Source organism: Eulemur rufifrons, chromosome 15 (genome assembly GCF_041146395.1).
Source record: "Eulemur rufifrons isolate Redbay chromosome 15, OSU_ERuf_1, whole genome shotgun sequence".
Classification (NCBI taxonomy): Eukaryota; Metazoa; Chordata; class Mammalia; order Primates; family Lemuridae; genus Eulemur; species Eulemur rufifrons.
In genome coordinates, this window is record NC_090997.1 from 42253469 (window position 1) to 42267172 (window position 13704).

The 13704-nt window shown below is 37.4% G+C and overlaps 1 protein-coding gene across 49 annotated transcripts in view; it reads right to left on the bottom strand.

The window, feature by feature from the left end:
* SNAP91 (synaptosome associated protein 91) overlaps positions 1-13704 on the bottom strand; it is a 139984-nt gene that overhangs the window by 110514 nt on the left and 15766 nt on the right. Inside the window, exon 3 of one of the 49 annotated variants that reach the window (XM_069487564.1) lies at positions 7733-7833. The exons of the other annotated variants lie outside the window; for them this stretch is intronic. The gene's annotated coding sequence lies outside the window, so the exon portion shown is untranslated. The remainder of the gene's footprint in view (positions 1-7732; positions 7834-13704) is intronic. 49 annotated transcript variants of the gene reach the window in all.

Below are 13704 nucleotides of genomic sequence, written 5' to 3' on the forward strand. Positions count from 1 at the left end.
CCCAAGTTCTTTTCCATTCTTCATTCCAAGGCTAGTACAGGACTAGATCTTAACTAATACCTTCCTCTTCTGCTCCACCCTACATGAGAATCCTTGGCAACATCTCCCAGCATCATCTCATCTCCTTGGCCTTACGCAGAACCTTACTGCTTTTATTCTTGAGAGCCCTTCATCTTATTTCCTAGGAGGAAACATCCAGAAAAAACCCAAGTCTATTTTCTTTCTGAAATATCAAGGAATACAACTTTGGTTCTTCATACATCTTCATCCTTTACTGTAGGATTTAAATAAAAAGAAAGAAACAGATTATTTAAGTGAAATGAAAAGAAGACAGTTGGCCGTCTGTAGCTGCAGGTTTAGTATCTTCAGATCCAACCAAACGCAGATCAAAAATATTTGGAAAAAATAATATAACAATAAAAAATAATACAAAAAACAACATAGTGTAACAGCTATTTATTTATGTAGCATTTACATTGTATTAGGTATTATAAGTAATCTAGAGATGTCTTAAAGTATGTGGCAAGATATGGGTAGGTTACACACAAATACAAAGCCATATACATATATATATGACTTGAGCATCCTTGGATTTTGGTATCCACAAGGGTCATGAAACCAATCTCCTGTGGATACCAAGTGACAATTGTATTTAAGCTTCCCCTCAAAATATATCCTTAATTCCTAGAAAGAAAAAGAAAAAAAAGGGGAAAAACTGGGAAGAAGGTTTTATATTTCTTCAGAAACACTGAAGAGAAGTTGTTGAGACTACATTTACTGCGGCGGTAGACATGAAGACTGGTCAGAAATGCAGAAATAGCAGGTGGCAGCAGCAGAAAGGCAAACCAGGAGGTCCATGCCTGAGGCCCAGGCACCACACCTTTCTCTTCTTTTTCTACAGGCCCTGCACAGCTGAGAACCCTCACCAAGCCAACTCATTCCAGTCTTCTGTCCAACAGGTAGAAAAATAAATCAAGTTCTTGGTTCTACTATAGTTTGGGATTGGGAGGTAAGATCTTTTTGATGTCCCCAAATGGAACTGAATGTTTTTAATCCTTAAAACATATGTAACATTAGTTGCTTCAGTAGTTTAGCCCTAGGCTTCAATGTACTTCAGGTACGTTATGATTAATACGGCCTCAGTGAGATACCTGGAGAACTTAAATACTAGTAAGAACATTGCTCTGGAATAAAGTAATTTCTAAGATTTAAAAAGCTTCACTGTTCATAATTGGCAACACAAAATTATATACTACCCATGTCCACTGATATTTTTTCAAAAAAGTTAAGTCAAAATATAGCTATCTTTCCATGGCACAGATGATGCTTTATTTACTCAATTATTAACAGCTCCCTATAAGGGCACCTTTTAATACTTCTTTATAGCTCTCAGAGCTAAGAACAACTCAGTTAAACATATTTACAAAATCTTCTGGGTCACACAGTTAATTTATGCCAAGTCAAAAGCTAAACCTCTCTCGATAAAGAGTTTATCATATTACAACTTTTTGCCCCCATTCATACTTTCATCACTATGCCTGAAACTTTCCCCACATTAGAAACCATAGTAGTAGACACAGCAGCTATAGAACTCAAAAGGAATAAGTAAGGTTTTAAATTTTCACTTTCTACGTGGCAACTTCTCTCTTATTCTACTCTATTATTCTATTCCAACTTGTGTTCTTTTCATTTCCTTTCATTCAAATGGTAGAAAAAAATTGGCACTGTTACATTCCATCAAAAAAATCCCTCTTTGGTGATCCAACTTTTCATTAAAACTATCCATGTCTAAGTACTCTGAGCATGTTCACCAATGGGAGACAAGCCCCATCACAAATGTTGGGTATTTTGGCAATCAGTTTTGCTCCATTATATTTTCTCCAAACTTAATTCTTCCCAGTCTGTCCATCTCCTTATAAGCTTTTCATGCTCCCCCCTAAGAAGTATGATATACAAATTTGCAAGTATTTTCTTAACTTCTCTAGTGCTCAGTCTAGAACAGGTTTCCTAGCCGTGGCACTACTGGTATTTCTTGGTTGCTGGGGCTGTGTATTGCAGGATGTTTGGCAGCATCCCTAACCTCCACCCACAAGATACCAGTAGCACCTTCCTTTCCCCAGTCAAGGCAAAAAAAAAACATCTCAGGACATTGGCAAATGTCCCCTGGGGAGTAGGGGATTTGAAATTTCCCCCTGTTGAGAACTGCTTGTCTAGAGTAAGAGTTTGGAAATCTCAGGGCTGAAGTTGGGCTGGATCCCAGGAAAGTTGTTTCAGCTTGTGACCAATAAAATCTGGTTTTGGCTGTGGGAAAATGACCATGCTGCATGAATCATAGTCTGTAAGAATCTAATACATGTACAGTGCCTACTATTGTAACCAAACACGATTTACAGAAAAGGGACTCTCACACATTGTCAAGCATAGCAGTCCCCAGCTTCCCAAGGGGTTATAATCCAAAAGTGTATTTAGAATTAGGAATGCATTTGGTTGAACTATATGAAATTTCCATTTTTGTCAGTTAAAAATGGTTTAACACTATCAGCAACTTCATATAATCCAACCTAATAATTCCTCTCAGTAGCAACTGTAGGCTCCCACAAAATCCCATCAAACTATTCTATCCCGGCTGCCCCCTTTGTTTCCTGAGGCCCCCAGGTAGTACTGGCCTGCATGGACTTTCATTTTCACCAAGAGCAGTCACTACTTCTGAGGAGGTTTCCCATTTTTCCAGGCCCCGGGAACAACACACAACCTCATAGCTTTTCTAAGACCCTGCAGTCCAAAGACAGAGATGTCTATTTCCTATGTTTCTCTTCAGTTCTTTTCTCCAATTTATTTAGATCCCCAAGGTAAGGAAAATGATAGGTCTTTGCATATACAAAAATCCACAGAAGATTCATCTATAGTTTATATGACAAAGATTACTAGACAGCTCAAAAAAAAAAAAAGCTGGAAAATGTCAAAGGGAAAACAAATGAGGAACGGAAAAGAACTGCACTTGTTGGAGGTGGAAAATACTAGAGAATATAGGGAACTGAAGGGATGCACACCTTGGGCAGCATTGTTCATTACAGATGAGAGCAAGGGTTGAGAGAAAGAGATTGGAGGGGTATCCATCAATCAATAATCAACTCTAGACACAATAGCCTGTACAAAAGATGACAAATCCTAGTCTATCATTCCCCCAAGTGTTCTGAAATGGGCAATGGTGGAAGAAATCCTGGACTCAGAAACAGTTGAGATCTAGTGTTTAAATTTGAAACTCTATGGGTCCCAGAGCTTCCGTTATCAAGTAACAGAAGTGGGAACAAGCACACAGCAATGTTCCTAAAGTTACAGCATAATAAAACTCCCCTGAATTCTCCTGAATTCTAGACCACCATTCTGAATTCTCCTGAATTCTAGACCACCATTCTGTTTGGTGACACGACTGTCCACTGTTTTCTCTCCTCAGTGCTGGAGAAAGAAGAGGCCTCCCCTCCTTCCTAAGGCCAAATCTCATTCTGGGCTCTCCTTGCCCCAGACTTTTCTATCTATTCTGTCTTTATTCTATTATGCCCTCTCCCCTGTACCTCCTAAATATATGTCCAAAATAGCCCATTTTTTGAGAAAAAAGAAACATAAGAGCCCTCTCTTGACTCTGTGTTATATACTAGATTCCCTAAACTCACACCTTCTCTCTGTCTGTATTTCTTCACTGAAAACCTGGAACCTGTTAGAATCCAGTCTGCCTCCAGGGGCCTTTACATTATGACAGTCATCCCCACTGTGCTACCGAATCTACCCCAGGGTTGGCAGTGTCCTCTAAGCTACCAAACCCAATAGATACTCTCTCATTTCTAACCTATTCCACTTTGTGTGTTGTTGGACAATCCTGATCTAGTTTTTAAAGTCACATTTCCTGGGATTTGGGGGAAACCACCCTTTTCTGGCCCTTTTTAAATTTCTGCTTTTCCTTCTTAGTCTCCATTACCAATCCTTTTTTCCTCAATCCCTTAAATAATGGGTGTCCCCAAGATGACTTTCTCAGTCCTCCTCTTTTCTCAGACTTTCTTATTAAGCAATCTCTTCCATGCCTGTACTACTACTAGACCTGGATAATCTCAAATGGATCAGCAAGACAAAAATGGAAATCATCACCTTCCCTTCAAACCTATGTTGCCTAGCTCAGGTAATGATACAGCCATCCACAAAGGTACCTCAACTTCTTAGCTCAGCATCATTTGTTTTCTTCTTTGCTCTCCACAGTCAGTCAACTGCCACATCATACACATCCTGCCTGCTACATATCTCTGACACTGTCCTTCTGCTCCACCTCAATCTTCTTACTATCTTCCATGTGGATCACTATCACAACCGGCTCATAACTTCTTTCCCTACCCTTTCTTCCCCTTCTATTTTTAATCAGCTCTCAAAAGTACAATTCTAAATACAAATGTGACATGTCATTCTATTAATGAAAGTTTCATATAATCCAGTCCATCTCAACCTGGGTTTCCCAACACCATAAAGCAGTATTGCATATAACGAATTAAATTCTCTTTCATGCATCTGAACTGGTATTAGGTTATTAAGTATGAAACGTCCGATTTCCTTAAGTACTAAATTTGACAGTGGATATCTCTGAAAATTCACTTTGACATTTTTTGTTTTATTTTTATTGTGAAGGTACATCCTCAGTCTTTCAAACACATGATTTGGCTTGTGATTATCTTTCAAAAATTTTTTAGAGCAATTTTTGTGAAACCATGATAAGTCAAAAATTCATGTTATCTTTGAATATGAGTTCTGTTGTGGAACCAATGCAGCACAAACAGCTCTAAATGTCAACAAAGTGTTTGGGAATGATGGGGCTAATGAATGCACAGTATGTTGATGGTTTTAGAAGTTCCATTCTGGTGATGTTAATCTTGAAAATGAGCCATGTGGGCAACCTGAGACCAAAGTGGATAATGATGAGCTGAAAGCTGTAGTGGAAACGAATCCATCACAACCTACACATGAATTAGCAGCAAGGTTTGATGTTATTATTCCAACAATATTGGACCATTTGAAACAAATGGGCAAGGTACAGAAGCTCGATAGATGGGTTCCGCATGAATTAAGTGAGTATCAAAAGAGAGATAGTATGGAAGCTTGCCTTTCTTTGCTGTCACAACATAAAAGTGAAGCCATTTCTACATCGTGTTATTATGTGTGATGAAAAATGGATTCTTTTGACAATTACAAGCATTTGGCACAATGGCTGGATACAGAGGAAATGCCAAAACACAGTCCAAAATTGAATATTCATCCAAAAAAGCTAATGGTGTCTGTTTAGTGGTCCAGTGCTGGTATTATCCACTACAGCTTCATGAAGCCTGGTCAATCCATTACAGAGGATGTCTATTGCAATCAAGTGGACAAAATGATGAGGGTGCTTGTGATTAAGTAGCTGAGATTGGTCACCAGAGACAGGCCAATCTTCCTGCAAGACAATGCTCGGCCACATGTCGCACAAACAACGCTGCTCAAACTACAGAAGCTGGACTTGAAAACTCTCTGTCAACCACTATATTCACCAGACCTTGCACCAACTGACTACCACTTCTTCCAGGCTTTGGACCACTTCTTGCAAGGAAAAAAAATTCAATTCTCAACAAGCTGTGGAAAACGTCTTTTGCGATTTCATCGCCACTTGCTCTCCAGGCTTCTTCACTGCTGGCATAAACAAGCTGCCATTAAGATGGCAAAACTGGCAATAGTTTAGGTACAAATTTTGATTAATTGTACTGCTTGTTTGGGATATAATAAACTACACTTTTGATTTGAAATTGGACATTTCCTATTTAATGACCTAAAATATTAAGTTACATACTGTCACTGGGAGAATCGAGAAAACAGTCACTCAAATCATATTCTGTGTTCTGTGGTTCAGAAGGGAAAATGGGTTGAGAGAAACTGACACAGGGATCCTGCTGCCCACTTCCATTACCGCCTGCCACTTCACACATAGCCGGGCTCCAAACAAGAAGCCCCCATGGTCTCTCACAACTGTACATTTTGCAAATGCTGTTTCCCCCAGCCTGGCATTCTCTTCCTCCACTTGTCTACTCGCTGGCTCCCATTCGTCCTGCAGGCTCAGACAGTACCTCTGTGAGCTTCCTTAGACCTTGCCAAACACAGTCTTTTTCATGGCACCATTAGAGCTCATCTCACAATATCATGTAGATTTAGTCACATATCCGTGTACTTTCCTAGAATGTGAGCTCTGCTTCACCAGCAAAACTCCTGAAATATAGTGGATTTGAAATAAGTCCTTTTTGAGAGAACCTTAATAAATGCTCCTTTTTTACCCCTTATCTTAAAAACCTGTAATAGTTGCTCCAATTCTTGGAGCTCTATCCATTATTTTCAAAAAAGCAGAAATTATTTAATATCACACTGACATTAATCACAGTTACAAGAAACTCAAGAACCATTATGCAATGTCTCCTCTTTTTCAAAGGAACAGATGGAGGGAGAAAACCATGACAATTATTCTCAAAATGACTTACACCGAGATCTGTGCCTCTTTCCCAGAAGATGACCAACATGGAGCAAAAAAGGGAGGAGACATGTAATATCTGCATAGACCTTGTTAAAATTTCTTTAAGGATCATGCTCCTTTGCTGCTCTAAGTTCCTGTTAGAAAAAGAAGCAATTAAGTTGTCCCTTGGTGTCTAAACAAGGCAAGAATTATGATTAGATGCCACAGTCCCAGAGAAAGTTATAAAAATGATTAGAACATACCCTACATTGACACAGTTGTCTGGTCGTACCCTCAGAGCATGATGCCGGCTGAGGGAAACCCCCCCGTGCCACCCACAAATAGAGTAACCCCCACCAGTTTGAGGCCAGAGGGCTTTAAGTAGAAGGAGCAATGCCTGCTGTGTTGCTTGGCATAGACTAAGAGAGCGAATCAAGGAAATAATAAATACTTTGATATTCCCTGTCAGAAAATATCCACCTCATTGTTATTTAAAAGAATTAAAGTTAGGCCAACACAAAGAGGGATCATTCCTAATTTCAGCAGGTTATAGGACTATCACACAGGGCTTAATTTCTTCGTTAATTTCTATGGGGCATCACTTCTCGGCCTTTTGGGTAAGATCAAATGTAATTTCTATTGGGCAAAACTAGACTCGGAACCTCTGTTATTTTTGACTCCTTCTCTCATGTTGATGCCATACTACGTGTCATGAACTTGATGTCTTCAATTCTAGCCATTCTTTCCAATTTCCCTATAACCACCACCTATCAACCCTGTGGAACCTGCTCCCGGACTTGTAAGACAGTCCCACCAGGTGGATTCCCATCCCTCCAATTCTCTCTGCACTCCATGAAACTGAGATTCTCAAAACATCTCTTTGAACTGATCATTCTCTTGCTCTAAACAATTTCAATGGCCTATCACCTACAGAGTCCAGCCATCTTCATCTCACATTCAAGTCCCTTCCTAATGAATTCCTACATCTGTGCTTTCATCTTTTTTTCCATATAGCTCTTTTTATCTTTAACATATTACTCAATTTACTTACTTATTATGTTATTGCTTATTGACTCACTTAGCCCTATCTCAAATGTAAGCTCTATAAGGAAAGCACTTTTATCTGTTTCGTTCATTAATGTGCCCCAAGGATCTAGAACAGTATATACAGGGCAGACGTTGATTAAACATTTGTTGTAAACCTACAATCCACTCTGCTTTTACCTTAGTTGCCTAAATTCTAGCCTTCTTTCATATCCTACACTTATTCATATCAACACTTATTTTTTCTTATGTCTTTTACTTGAGTTCTTCCTGGACCAGGCCTGCAAAATAGATCAAATTAGAAGAAGTCTCTCAGGTGTTCTCTGGCTACTTAGTTAAACACTATTTTGATAAGATCAAGCACCCTTCTAAATAAGCTGTTCACATTTATAAAACTCATAATAAAATGCACTATTTAGTTTTTTAAGAATTACTGGCCACAGAGGTATTTAACAACTAACAAAGGGTAGAGTGTAATGAGTTTTATTAGAGTTTAAATATTAAAGAAGAGTCTCTTTTGTTCAAAGCAGTGACAAAGCTTTGTGCTTTAAACTGTAGCTAGTAGGTCTTTGGTGACTAATTCAGCTAATAAATTACTTAAATTTAGGACTTAATTTGGGCCTAAGCCATTATATGGGGATACAATCACTTTCATACTTTTATATTATCTAGTGCTTTAGGTAGTCCAGCTAAATTTTGAGTGTAATATACTACAGCTTAAACATCTTTTAGGCCAATGACTACATCCATTTGGATTAATGGAATGATTCAATGAATGACACCAAATTTACTAATTCTAATTTCAATTAGTAGAGCTTAATCAAACTTTTCTTTACTGCTATTTCTCACGGGAGTACAACTGAGTAAGCATAAAATGAATGCCAACTTCTATAGAGCTTATTAGAAAAAAAAAATAGAGGCATTCCTCCCAGTGTGTTAACTGCACCATTATGCTAATTAACAATAATGCCTTTTTTTGTTGATGGGCATTAAAGTCCATTAAGGCATTTTTAGTGCCTTGCTTTAAGAAGAAGTTATGTTCACTAGGTTTTGGTTTTCTTGGATAATTATTTTTATATAAAAATGTAAGTCCTTTAAAAAGGTCAAGTTTATTAAGTTTGGTACTAAACAATAGACATATTACAGAGTTTAACATGACTGCTTTGATCACAGTTAGCTGGGTCTTTTATGCCTCATGTAACCTAGCCATTAACTCTTTAGCTTGTTGAACTCGTACTTGGATTTGATCAGTTCTTGTAACATAGATAGAGTGAGGTGTTGGAGAGGATTTGTGGTAAAATATGGGTCACTTCAAATGAACATAGGCTTATTGCATAGTTTTAGTTGCTCTCACCTAATACTGTGATGATGAAAAACAATGTTTTAAGAAAAAAATTGCAGCAAATTATTTTATGTCCTTCAGGAAATAATAAGAATATCCTAAATAGACCATATGTTTGTGATGAAGTTCACCTGAAATTCAGCTAACATGTAATTGTATTAGAACTTCTAAACTATACTTGTACTACAGTGTGCCCAAGAACTTAAAGATAATTAATAATATGATTAATAATATGATTTTCTTCCTACTTATATTCTTTTTCTCCGATAGTGTAAGCTCATCTTGGGCAGAGGCCATTTCACTTATCCACTTATCCAGATATTTAGGGAAAAGGCATTCACTCAAGGCAGAAAGAACAGTCAGTGCAGGGTGTGGGTCAGACTTGTTCAGAAGCAGTTAGAGGCCAGTGTGTCTAGAGCTCAGTGTGAGGCACAGGCGGGCAAGAGAGCAGATCCTACAGAGCCCTGAAGGCCATTATCAAGCCTTTAGATTTTCAGCTAAGTGAAATGAGGGTTATTAGCATAGCAGAGCCATGACTGGAATCACTCTGCTGTGTTGAGAATACACTACTGGGAATAGGGGAAGGACAGAAACAGAATTGGGCAGCTATTGGAGTAATCCTGGTAAGAGATGATGGCAGCTGGGATTGGCGCTGGCAGCGGAGGTGGCAAGATCCACATTTATTTTGCAAATAGGAAGAGCCAACAAGTCCGCCTGACTGACTGAAAATGGGGCAGGAGAGAGTGAAAGGAGTCAAGAAAGACTTCAAAGTTTTTGGCTAGAGCAACTGAGTGGATGAATTTCTACCAACTTAGAGGCAGGTGGCTGAGATGGGATGAAGTTGGGGGGTGGGGAAAATAAGGCTTCAGTCTTGGGTATGTTGAGTGTGAGATGTCTAAAAATATTTTCAAACACTTGAATGTTGACTCCATTGTTGGCCAAATTTAAAATTTTAGGTTTCCCTGGTCTCCTATCTCTCCCCCTTCTACTGCAAATATGAGCCTCTGCATCAGCATCCCTTTCAGATCCAGCCTCCCCATTTAACCCCTTGGTAATTTCCTTATTCAGGCTCTCGTTATCTCTTAACTCACTGTAATATCTTTTTTTTTTTTTTTTTTTTTTTTTTGAGACAGAGTCTCGCTCTGCCCGGGCTAGAGTGCTGTAGCATCAGCCTAGCTCACAGCAACTTCAAACTCCTGGGCTTAAGCAATCCTCCTGCCTCAGCCTCCCGAGTAGCTGGGACTACAGCCATGTGACACCATGCCTGGCTAATTTTTTTTTAATATATATTTTTAGTTGGCCAGATAATTTCTTTCTATTTTTTGTAGAGACGGGGTCTCGCTCTTGCTCAGGCTGGTCTCGAACTCCCGAGCTCAAGCGATCCGCCTGCCTTGGCCTCCCAGAGTGCTAGGATTACAGGCGTGAGCCACCAAGCCCAGCCTCACTGTAATGTCTTTTTACCCACTCTCCATTTGCTCTAATGCAGCCCTCTTGTACCTAACCAGATGTGTATTCCTAAAAAATAAATCTGGTAATGGAACTCTCCTGTTTAAAACTTTGCACTGGTTTCTCACTGCTTAATAAAACGTAGGGCTGGCCTCTGTGATGCTATCTGTGCAGCCCCACCCTACCTCTCTTTTCTTTTCACTACACACTAAATATGCCATATGCAGTCACACTTCTTTGCCCAGCAAACTCCTATCTGTTCCCTAATACTCAGCCAAACATCACCATTTTTGAAAAGCCTTTCCTGACTCCTTTCAGGCAAAACTGGCCATTCTCTCCTCTGTGCTCTCACAAACATCAGTTATACTTCCACTATATCACTTATAATGGTGTATTATTGCTGGTTTGTTTATATATCTATCCTATGAGACTTTCAGTAGTGGCTGCTGTGTCTTTTCTGTTTTCCTATAGCATCGCATTAAGTGGTAGGCTCGTGGAAGACCCTCTGCTTACTGAGCCCTCAGTGAACCTAAGTATTGCTCAGAGGCAACAAAGGTGCCTTGCTCTAAGATCTTTCAGCTTCAGGTGTGCTACCCATAATGGCTCAGAGTGGGGCTCAGGACACCTTTCACCATCCCATCTGCAACATTAGGGACAAAGACATTTAGGACCACCCCAAGAAAGGGAAGCTGGTGGCAGGCCAAAACAGCTTGCTAACAGAGCAGCCATCATGGGACCTGAACTGTCAGCTATCTCTTTATACTGGAATATACTAAGGTTTTTATAACATGTCTATGAGACCTACATAGCACAGCTTTCAAACAATCATCCAATTAATCCTCCCAAATTAAAAATTCTGTTTTTGCTCTCTTACCAAATTATAAAACCATAAAAGCAAGAAAACCAACACCTACTATGCTATGGCCTCCAATAAAAATTGTTGACTATAGCAATGAAAAATGAAACTTGATATATTTTACTCATACAAAGAATGGTAAGAAATAGATTACTAGAAAAAATAAGCATAAAACAAGCCCTAAGAATGGAAACCTCAAAATAATTTTGAGATAAATATTTTAAAAACCTCGTAAGAATTGACTCAATTTCAACATAAGGGTGCTCCCTTCACTCTGTATGTTAAGTGCAAAGATCATAAGAGAAGACAGTAAAGAAAAGAATGAGGTCACACATTTAGAAAATAATTTGTTAAATAATATTTGACATCACTCCTCAAAAATTATGAATATAATTACCATATACTTTTCTATTAATCTATGTCAAATATTTGTCTCCAAACCTCCTCTTTCTTCATGTCAGTTGTCTCATCTTTCTTTCTTTTCTATCTTGCATATTTTATTTTGACATTTAACTCTGTACTTTTCAGGGTATAAAATTTTTTCTTAAGTAGATTACTATAATTGTCTTCATATTTTTCCTTTTACTTCCTTTCCATTTCTAATCATTTACTTTACTCTGATTTTACATACTAAAACATTTTTACTAATCTTAATGATGTCTTCCTACTCTACCCTATCTCTGAACAATTAATTAAAATCTTCTTTGCATTCTTTATATAAAATGGGGAAGTTAATTAAAAATTGATGGTCAATAGTAATGGTGAATATAAAAATACACTCAAGTAAGTTTCCTTCAACACAAGGATAAAAGGGAACATCACTATTGAGGGTTTTCCTAATCATTAGGGCACAAAAGCAACAACTTGTATTTGAAATTTTTGCAAGAAGTACTCCCTGATACTACTATGATGGACAAACCTGTTCTTAAGGAATGAATAAGACTGTGATCCAAAACAAATTAACAAATTTCTGAAGTATCTCTCCATTGTCACAACTTTTTAAGAAACCTATGTTCTTCTTACCCTTGTTTTTTGTATGACTCACAAGAGAACAGAACATATTTTGAGATCTCAAAATTAGGAAGCACTTGCTGAAAGAAGGTTTGTAGGTCTAAGAAAACACAATGCAGCTCAGTTACACATTAATAATAAAATACTCAATTCTCTGCTAGAGCATCAGATACATTGAACAAGCATTATGTTTGGTTACTTATATTCTTACTGATGCACCTCTAAGGAAAGAGAAGGCCAAAAGCACTAAAATATTATGCATTTCCATAGGGATAAGGTTTGAAACAAGAATAGTGAATCCTTAGCTCAAGAGAAACAGTAAGTATTATAATGGACAATTTCTGCTTGTCTATCTCATGCCCTAACATCTCTTAACTTTTACCTCTTCTGTGATGTCCATATACTAATAATAAAAATGAGATGGGTGGTATTAGTTTGGTTCCGATATTAACTAGCGTTCTAAAAATAATTATTAAATTTATATGAGAAAGGCATTAATATTTCTAAGAACTTTCATACAATATAAAGAAAATTATTTAAACTACAACATAACACCATTTTAAATAAAATAACCAAGATTTTATATACATAATGTTTCACACTGTGATATAGAAATTGCTAATATTCGATTTCTTATGCATTTCAATGCTAATGCTCTACTACTGGATAATTAATCCTTGGGTTTTTGAGATTAAAAGTTTAACTCAAAATGGTACTTCCAAGACAAGGCAGACGTTTGCCCTTTCACACCTTTAAATAGAGGCTAGCTACGTGTAGCAATTTAAAAAAATATATAACAAAACAACACACAAAAATGTTTAAAAATAAAATATGTTATAATTATGACCTACTTAAGATTTTGACAAGCTCTATAAATTATAACCTATCTAAACTTATACCTGGTCAATTAGTTTATTAAATGTTATAAATCCTTAACCACAACTACACAGCTTACTGTTAGCTAGGAGAACAAATTCTTACATGTGAATTTTAAAATGACTCAATTGTCCACTAACAGTTTTTTAAAATGTCTTTAATCCAAACAATGAACATCAGTAACTTTAACATTATTAATTGACTGAATTTTGTTATACGGTTCTACTCAGTGTTGTTCACCTTTTTACTAGTACTAAAAATTGTCAAAGTCCAAAGATATTTCACTATTAGTACATACGATGTAAATTGAGATTCACAACTATTGATCATCACTTTTTAATTAACTTCCGCTTTAGGCCAACTTTTTTCCTATATATTCTATAAATCTTTCCTCACTAGAAATTAGTGCTTAATGCAAAACAGTATTATTTAGTGTCTCTCCATTTCCATTTATGTCTTCAACTGTAACCTGAGAATAGCATAAAATGTTAACCACAAAGAACCAGGCCTGATAATAAAGTCACTCCATATATTTTAGCTTTATTGCTTCCCATGTATCTTAAGCCCTTCAATGGACAACCACCATTATTTTCTTAAAGAAGCAATAACCCTCTTTCACTA